At 41.7% G+C, this 9,957-nt stretch overlaps 1 long non-coding RNA gene across 1 annotated transcript; it reads left to right on the top strand.

Moving 5' to 3' along the window:
• On the top strand, positions 1 to 5,476 carry LOC147996380 (uncharacterized). The gene is made up of 2 exons (XR_015678169.1): positions 1 to 229; positions 4,201 to 5,476. It is a non-coding gene; the product is annotated as an uncharacterized LOC147996380 (long non-coding RNA).
• The last annotated feature ends 4,481 nt before the right edge of the window (positions 5,477 to 9,957 follow it).

Here is a 9,957-nt window from a genome sequence, read left to right as displayed (position 1 = left end):
AGACCTTGACAATAAAACCTTGCTTGGTCTCCTTCTTCCCTTCCCCCACTTGACCCTCAGATAGCGCCTCTTCGGGACCCTGAATAACTGGACCTGCTGGACGGGTCAAGTGGCACCTGAACAGGGACCTGAAGCACGGGCAACTACTGGACAATGGAGACAGAGGATCCACAAGAAAGAAGTTGAGGACTCTTCAGGGTGCATCGCTCGTGCATCACTAGAGATGGAGGTAAAAACGCAGGCCAAATAATTGTCATCCGATTGTCATGGGGAAGCAATTATCTAAAGAAGCTTGTTTCATAGGAGAGATCAAGCGCTCACTCAGGGAGAGAGGAATAAGAGTTAAGAAAAAAGGATTTAAACAAATTCTGAGTTTTATTGATGAAAAGTGTCCTTGGTTAATTTTAAGAAGCCCCAATATACACTCCCTTACTTGGAATAAGGTTTGTCAAGACATTAATAAGCTCTTGAAAGCCGGTGACCCAGTGTCCGTGGCATTTTGTAGTTACTGGTGTATCATTAGAGACATTATAAAAGATGCTGAGAAAGGAGGTGAGAGTGCGCACCTCTTAGCTGCTGCATAGGATTTCTTACAAGCTTCGTGGTGGCTGCCCTCATGGAAAAGCGAAAGTAAAAACAGGGAGCTGCACTCTCCTTCTCCTTCCATTGTCATTGATATGCCTGGGGAGAGGGGAAATCCCTCATCCGAAGCCTTACGCTCTCTAGAGGACCCCAAAATGTCTAAGAAATCGAAAACCATGTATCCCTCTCTAAAAGAGTTCTCTAGAGACCAAGACAAATATAAAAGTGAGAGGCACCGCTTACGCCGCTTTTCTGAATCAAGGCTAGATCCTGCTTCTGAGGCCGAGTTAGAGGAGGAAGCTGCCAAATATGAGGAGAGGTACAGCCCCGGACCAAAGGAACCTCAGGTCTTTTTCACACAAGGATCCGAACCTACCCGCCCCCCACACTTATTGCCCCCATTGCCGTCAGCTCCTCCTGCACCTTTGCCAATTGTAGCGGTAGAGGGACTAACTCAGGCTAAGGCTGTGCTTCAGGCTCAAATCACCAGACTGAAACAAGTCTTACATTTACAACAGGATTTGGGGGACCTTACATTAGAGATTCAAAACTTACAAGAGACCGTGAGAAAGGGACAAGTTGCCCCCAAAAGACCATCTAACACCATTAAAAAACCTCAACCAAAACTAACCTTCCCCATTATGACCAGGGAACGCGCTAGGCAGGCTAGAGAGGAACCTGAGCCTGATAGTAACAACCAGAAACAAGGACAAAATGGTAGTGAAGAACAGGAGAGCGAAGAGGAGAACGATTATAATGAGGTAGCTGCAGACTCTGATGAGGAAGGCTCCGACCAAGGTGAATACGAGACTTCCTGTCCCATATACAAAAAATTTAAAATCAAATCTATTAGAGAATTATACTCGGCTATTAAAAATTATGGTATAAATTCTCCCTTTACCTTGTCCATCTTGGAGGGGCTCGTGGGGTCTGGATATTTGACTCCTAGCGAGTGGACCACGGTAGTACAATCCGTCCTCACTAGAGGGCAATATTTAACCTGGAAATCAGAGTTCATAGACAGAGAGTCTTGCTGCTAGAAATAGAAAAAATCCCCTGAGTAAGACCGCCTTTTGGATGGCTGACAAGTTATGTGGAAGGGGCTCATTTGCCACTGAGGACAAACAGCTGGGGCTGTCTCCGGGTGTCCTTGCTCAAATGGCGCAGGCTGCTTTGTCTGCCTGGAGAGCGGTCCCTGCTACAGGAGCACTCACCACCCCCCTAACTAAAATAATCCAGGGGGCACAAGAGCCCTATGGTCAATTTGTGGGGAGATTACAAGAAGCAGCTGAAAGAATCTTAGGTCAGAGTGAAAGTGAGGGGCTCCTCCTTAGACAGCTTGCTCTTGAGAACGCTAATTTGCCATGCAGAGCCATGTTACGAGGCAAGACCAAAGACCTTGATATTCCGGGAATGATTAAATTTGTAATGATGTCAATTCCTTCTCACATCAAGTATCCAAGTCTATTAGTCTGGCGATCGGGGCTGTGTTCCAAAAAACCGGGGATACTGGTCGCCCTAGAGGCAAAACATGTTTTAATGTGGACAACCTGGTCCTTTTGCTAGAGAATGTAGCGCCGTCAACCCCAGTCAGTCCCCTAATCCTACCGTTGGTCAAGGGGCCCCTAGACCCACTGCCCCGGGAATTTGTCCCCGCTGTAGGAGAGGACATCATTGGGCAAAGGAATATCAGTCTGAGACTGACACTAATGGGCAAACCCTCCCTGCGGTCAGGGAAATGGGCAGGGGGCCCCACACTAGGGCCCCTATCCAAAGGTGACCACATGCCCCCAAGTGCAGCATCAAGCTCCTGCAATGCCAACTTATCCCGGGCAACAGCAGGGAGCGCAGGATTGGACCTGTGTTCCTCCACCACCAGGATTATATCCCCTGAGGAAGGGACTATTATCATAGAATCTGGAGAGTTTGGACCCTGCCTCCTGGCATTTTTTTCCTAATAATTGCGTGAGCCTTGAGTGCTCTTCAAGGACATGTCATCCTTCCCTCTGTAATAGATACTGACTATTCTGGAGAAATTAAATTTCTAGCCACTGCCATGTGGGGCCCCTTATCGCTTAGGGACAGACAACACATTGCACAAGCTCTACTGCTTCCCTTCATGGGACAGTTCCCTCACATGGAAGAAGGACGTGGTTCCTCCTTCCCTGGCTCATCAGATGTTTATTGGGTTCAAAAATTAACTGATGAAAGACCCATGATATCTCTTTGGCTCGATGGCAAAAACCCTCCCAAACAGCAACTTAATTCGGGACCCACACCTCTTAATCAAAATTGTGCCAAGAATTGGTATAATCCTTTCCTTATAGCTTTCACAGAACAAGAAAAGGAGTTTAATTGGGAAACTACTCAGGGAGCTGAATGGGGCCTGTGCCTCTATATTTCTGGCAGAGATCCTTTCCTTTCCTTTAAAATACAGTTACAAAAAACATTGCCATTTAAACATCAGGCCTCTATTGGACCTAATCCTCAATTATATAATTTTGTTCCCTCTTTGCCTAAAAGGGGCTCAGAGCCGAAAAACCCAGTGGCCACACATTCCCCAGAGGATCCCTCTTGACTACTTTCTTTCAACCGACCATTCCTCCTGGCCTTATGGTGTTCTCACGAGTCATTCTATCCATTCTTTTTTTTTTTTTTTTTTTTTGGTTTCACAATTAACATTTCTTTTTTTTTTTATTTTTTTTTTATTAACTTGAGTATTTCTTATATACATTTCGAGTGTTATTCCCTTTCCCGGTTTCCGGGCAAACATCCCCCTCCCCCCTCCCCTTCCTTATGGGTGTTCCCCTCCCAACCCTCCCCCCATTGCCGCCCTCCCCCCATAGACTAGTTCACTGGGGGTTCAGTCTTAGCAGGACCCAGTGCTTCCCCTTCCACTGGTGCTCTTACTAGGATATTCATTGCTACCTATGGGGTCAGAGTCCATCTGCCTCTGCCCTACTCTTCCAGGAGCAGATAAATAATTTCTCCAAATATGTGGAATGCTGGATGTGCTTTTCTGCTTTCCCTCCATTTTATGAAGGCATTGCCCTTTTTGGAGAATTTATTTATACCAATGAATCCAATACTCTATATGGAGGCTTTTTAGGATTTACCCTCACTGAGGTATCCAGGGTGGGAAGCTGTATTCTGGGAAAACATATGCTCCCTTCTCACCAGCTGTTAGAAATATGCAACCATACCTTGGTCATTGACAATCGTCATGAGTACCTGCTCACCCCAAATCATACTTATCTGGAATGTTCATCAGGGCTGACTGCCTATGTAATAATATCTGATTTCTTGCAGCAGCGCAATTATTGAGTATTAGTGCAATTACTCCCCAGACTCAGCATTCATGAGCCACAAGATATCTTGAATTTTTGGGATAGAAACACTGGTGACCCCATCGAGAAAAGAGAGAGCCTATATTGGCCATCATTCTCGCAGTCCTCTTGGGGTTAGGGACAGCAGGGACAGGCACAAGCATTGCTGTGCTTGTTACTTCCCAACAAAACCAGCAATGCTATCATTTACTTAGCGCTGCAATTGACCAGGACCCAGGTGAACTGAGAGAGGGCTTAGCCAATTTAAAAGATTCTGTTGTCTCCCTTTCAGAAGTGGTGCTACAAAATAGAAGAGGACTCGATTTGCTCTTCCTACAACAGGGAGGGCATTGTGCAGCCTTAAAAGAGGAATGCTGTGTTTTTGTAGACAAGACTGGTCTTGTGGAAGACAGCCTGAGAAATGTGAGAGATAGCCTAGAAAAATGAAACAGAGAGAGAGCAACAGGAGTCTTGGTACAAAAACTGGGTTTCTGCATCCCCATGGCTCCCTACCCTGCTGCCATCGATTTTAGGACCCCTTGTGGGCCTGCTTCTGTTGATTTCCTTCGGTCCTTGGGCCTTTCAGTGACTTACATGCTTTATGAAATCACAAATAGATTCTGCTTTGCGTAGAAATTCTGTTTCAGTACATTATCATGGCTTGGAGACCGGGACAACTGAAGAGGACCAGAGAGACGACAAACAAGATGAGGTGCCCACAACTTATCGGGAGAGGCTCAATTTCCACAATCTCTTAAATTTATGCCGTTTGGCCCCTACCCTTTCTCCCCTGGGCTCAAGTAAGAGGAATGAGATGACCCGAAGTAGCTATACTCAGTGACAGGCAACTTCCTCTGACCTTGAACAACCTGAGACACGGAGCCTTGAGGGTGACAAGGTAATCCTATGATGGGTAATGCTAGAGTTCAAGAAGTCAATCCTAAGACAGAGGTGGCTGCACCCAGTTTAAACTTATGGGCTGGTCAAATGCTCCTCTGCCCAGTTTCTCCCCCCAAAAAACACACACGTATAGCTCAGAATGGTGTGTTACAGCATAAGTTTATTCCTAGCCATTGGGGTGCAGTCCTAACTGCAAGAGTGGCTCCTCCTGGCCGAGCTGGGCACTCTGCGAGGTATGTCTGATCTCTCTCAGCCCACTACTTCCATCTAATGGTCTCCTATAAAAGAAAAAAGGGGGAGATGTAGGGAGCCATTCTGAGCTCTACAGTCACAGGGCGCTCAGCCCTAATATGGCTGCTGTAAGATTATGAGATTGTTGGATAAAAGCCTCTCCCAGGAAGATTCCGGGAATAATCGCAGGATGTTTCATCCTGAGCAAACACCAGATGTCCCTGAACAGATTCCTGAGAAGGGCTTGACCTTTTCAAAGAAAGATTATGTCCCCGGAAGACTGTTGCCTCAGTGTCTAAGGAGAATATCTTGCAGTTTAATGATTTACCTTATGTTCTTGGGCACTTCCCAGTAATCCCCAGACCTAAGCTTCAGTTCCTGCTTCAGAGCTTTAAATGCTGTACATTTCTCTCAATAAACAGACCTTGACAACAGAACCTTGCTTGGTCTCCTTCTTTTCTCCCCCACCTTGACCCTCAGGTAGCGATTCTTCAGGACCCTGAATAACTGGACCTGATGGACAGGTCACTATCCTGTGTTTTTCGTTATTCCAAATGAATTTGCAAATTGCCCCTTCTAACTTTATGAATAACCGAATTGAAATTTTAATGGGAATTGCCTTGAATCAGCATGTTGCTTTCAGCAAGATATCCATTTTTACTATATTAATCCTGCCAATCCATGAGCATGGAAGTTCTTTGCAACTTCTGAGATCTTCTTCAATTCTTTTGTTAGAAAATTGAAGTTCTTGTCATACAGATCTTTCACTTTCTTTGTTAGAGTCACAACAAGGTATTTTATATTATTTAAGATTATTGTGAAGGGTGTCCTTTGCCTAGTTTTTTTTTCACAGCATGTTTATCCTTTGAGTAGAGGAAGGCTACTGATTCATTTACGTTAATTTTACATGCCGAAGTTGTTTATCAGGTTTAGGACTTTTCTGGTGGAAATTTGGTGTCCCTAAAATGTGTAATATCATCTGCAAATAGTAGTATTTTGATTATTTCCTTTCCAATTTGTATTGCTTTGATCTCTTTTTGTGGTCCAATTGTTCTGGCTAGGACTTCGGGTGTTATATTGAATAGATGGGGGAAAGTGAGAAACCTTGTCTAGTCTGTGATATTAGTGGGATTGCATCAGAGCCCAGTTCTCCCACCAAAGCAAACACTGAATATCCAAACACACCAGAAAAACAAGATCTAGATTTAAAATCACATTTGATCATGATGATGGAGGACTTCAAGAAAGACATAAAGAACTCCCTTAGAGAATCAGAGGAAAACATAAATAAACAAGTAGAAGCCTATAGAGAGGAATCACAAAATCCCTCAAAGAATTCCAGGAAAACACAATCAAAGAGGTGAAGGAAAATAGAATGGAAAAGGGTGAAGGAAATGGAAATAGAAACAATAAAGAAAGCACAAAGGGAAACAACCTTGGATATAGAAAACCAAAGGAAGAGACCAGGAGCCATAGAAACAAGCATCACTAACAGAAAACAAGAGATAGAAGAGAGAATCTCAGGAACAGAAGATTCCATAGAAATCATCGACACAACAGTCAAAGATAATGCAAAACTGAAAAAGCTACTGGTCCAAAACATACAGGAAATCCGGGACTCAATGAGAAGATCAAACCTAAGGATAATAGTATAGAAGAGAGTGAAGACTCCCAGCTTAAAGGACCACTAAATATCATCAACAAAATTATATAAGAAAACTTCCCTAACCTAAAGAAAGAGATGCCCATAAACATACAAGAAGCCTAAGAACTTCAAGATGATTGGACCAGAAAAGAAACTCATCCCATCACATAATAGTCAAAGCACCAAATGCACAAAATAAAGGAAGAATATTTAAAGCATAAAGGAAAAAGGTCAAGTAACATATAAAGGCTCACCTAGCAGAATCAAACCAGACTTCTCACTAGAGACTATGAAAGCTAGATGATCCTGGGCAGATATCATACAGACCCTAAGAGAACACAAATGCCAGCCCAGGTTACTGTATCCAGCAAAACTCTCAATTAACATAGATAGAGAAAACAAGATATTCCATGACAAAACAAAATTAACACAAGATCTTTCTACAAACCCAGCCCTACAAAGGGTAATAAATGATAAAGCCCAACATAAAGAGGCAAGCTATGCAGTAGAAAAAGTAAGAAACTAATTGTCTTGGCAACAAAACAAAGAGAAGCAAAGCACACCAACATAATCTTACATCCCAATATTAATATAACAGGAAGCAATAATCACTATTCTTTAATATCTCTGAATATCAATGGTCTCAACTCCCCAATAAAAACACATCGATTATCAAACTGGATATGCAGTGAGGACCCTGCATTCTGCTGCCTAAAGGAAACACATGTCAGAGACAAAAAAAAAAGATATTAACTCAGAGTGAAAGGATGGAAAACAACTTGCCAAGCAAATAGTCTGAAGAAGCAAGCTGGAGTATCCATTCTATTATTGAATAAAATAGATTTTCAACTAAAAGTCATCAAAAAAGATAAGGAAGGACACTTCATATTCATCAAAGGAAAAAGTCACCAAGATGAACTCTCAATCCTGAATATCTATGCTCCAAAAACAAGGGCACCTAATTACATAAAAGGAACCTTACTAAAGCTCAAAGCACACATTGCACCTCACACAATAATAGGAGATTTCAACACCCCACTCTCATCAATGGACAGATCATGGAAACAGAAATTAAACAGAGACTTACACAGACTAAGAGAAGTCATGAACCAAATGGACTTAACAGATATTTATAGAACATTCCATCCTAAAACAAAAAGATATACCTTCTTCTCACCACCTCATGGTACATTCTCCAAAATTGACCGTATAATTGGTCATAAAACAGGCCTTAACATATACAGAAAGATAGAAATAATCCCATGCGTCCTATCAGACCACAATGGGCTAAAGCTAGTCTTCAATAATAAAAAGGGAATAATGCCCACAAATACATGGAAGTTGAAGTATGCTCTACTCAATGATAACCTGGTGAAGGAAGAAATAAAGAAAAAATTAAAGACTTCTTAGAATTTAAATGAAAATGAACGTACAACATACCCAAACTTATGGGACACAATGAAAGCTGTACTAAGAGGAAAACTCATAGCTCTGATTGCCTGCAGAAAGAAACAGGAGAGAGCATATATCAGGAGCTGGACAGCACACCTGAAAGCTCTAGAACAAAAAGAACCAAATACACTCAGGAGTAGTAGAAGGCAGGAAATAATCAAACTCAGAGCTGAAATCAACCAAGTAGAAACAAGAAGGACCATACAAACAATGAACAGAACCAAAATTTGGTTCCTTGAGAAAATCACCAAGATAGATAAACCTTTACACAGACTAAGGAGAGGACACAGAGAGTCTGTCCAAATTCACAAAATCAAAATGAAATGGGAGACATAACTATAGAATCAGAGAAAATTCAAAAAATCATCAGATCCAACTACAAAAGCCTATATTCAACAAAACTTGAAAATCTGCAGGAAATGGACAATTTCCTAGACAGATACCAGGAACTGAAGTTAAACAGGAACAGATAAACCATTTAAATAACCCCATAACTCCTCAAGAAATAGAAGCAGTCATTAAGGGTCTCCAAACCAAAAAGTGAGTTCAGTGCTCAATTCTATCAGACCTCATCGAAGACCTCATACCAATACTATCCAAACTATTCCACAAAATTGAAAATAGATGGAGCACTACTGAATTCCTTCTATGAAGCCACAATTACTCTTATACCTAAACCACACAAAGACCCAACAAAGAATGAGAACTTCAGACCAATTTCACTTATGAATATCGACGCAAAAATACTCAATAAAATTCTGGCAAACTGAATCCAAGAGCACATCAAAACAATCATCCACCATCATCTCGTAGGCTTCATCCGAGGAATGAAGGGATGCTTCAATATACAGAAAACCATCATCGTGATGCATTATATAAACAAACTGAAAGAACAGAACCACATGATCAATTCATTAGATGGTGAGAAAGCATTTGACAAAATTCAACACCCCTTCATGATAAAAGTCTTGGAAAGAATGGGAATTCAAGGCCCATACCTAAACACAGTAAAAGCCATATACAGCAAACCAATAGCTTACAATAAAATAAATGGAGAGAAACTTGAAGCAATCCCACTAAAATCAGGGACTAGACAAGGCTGCCCACTCTCTCCCTACTTATTCAATATAGTTCTTGAAGTTCTAGCCAGAGCAATCAGACAGCAAAAGGAGATCAAGGGGATACAGATTGGAAAAGAAGACGTTGAAATATCACTATTTTTAGATGACATGATAGTACATTTAAGTGATCCCAAAAGTTCCAACAGAGAACTAGTAAACTTGATAAACACCTTCAGCAAAGTGGCTGGGTATAAAATTAACTCAAATAAATGAGTAGCCTTCCTCTGCACAAAAGAGAAACAAGCCGAGAAAGAAATTTGGGAAATGACACCCTTCATAATAGTCCCAAATAATATAAAATACCTCCGTGTGATTTTAACCAAGCAAGTAACAGATCTGTATGATAAGAACTTCAAAACTCTGAAGAAAGAAATTGAAGAAGACCTCAGAAGATGGAAAGATCTCCCATGCTCATCGATTGGCAGGATTAATGTAGTTAAAATGGCCATTTTACCAAAAGTGATCTACAGATTCAGTGCAATCCTCATCAAAATACCAATCCAGTTCTTCAGAGAGTTAGACAGAACAATTTCCAAATTCATCTGGAATAACAAAAAACCCAGGATAGCTAAAACTATCAACATTAAAAGCATTTCTGGGGGGAATCACTATCCCTGAACTCAAGCAGTATCAGTCAGTATTACAGAGCAATAGTGATAAAAACTGCATGGTATTTGTACAGAGACAGACAGATAGACAA

The sequence above is a fragment of the Rattus norvegicus genome, chromosome 2 (assembly GCF_021556685.1).
Source record: "Rattus norvegicus strain SHRSP/BbbUtx chromosome 2, alternate assembly SHRSP_T2T, whole genome shotgun sequence".
Taxonomy (NCBI): Eukaryota; Metazoa; Chordata; class Mammalia; order Rodentia; family Muridae; genus Rattus; species Rattus norvegicus.
The sequence above is the reverse complement of the archived record's forward strand: the minus strand, read 5'-3'. Positions and strand labels throughout refer to the sequence as shown.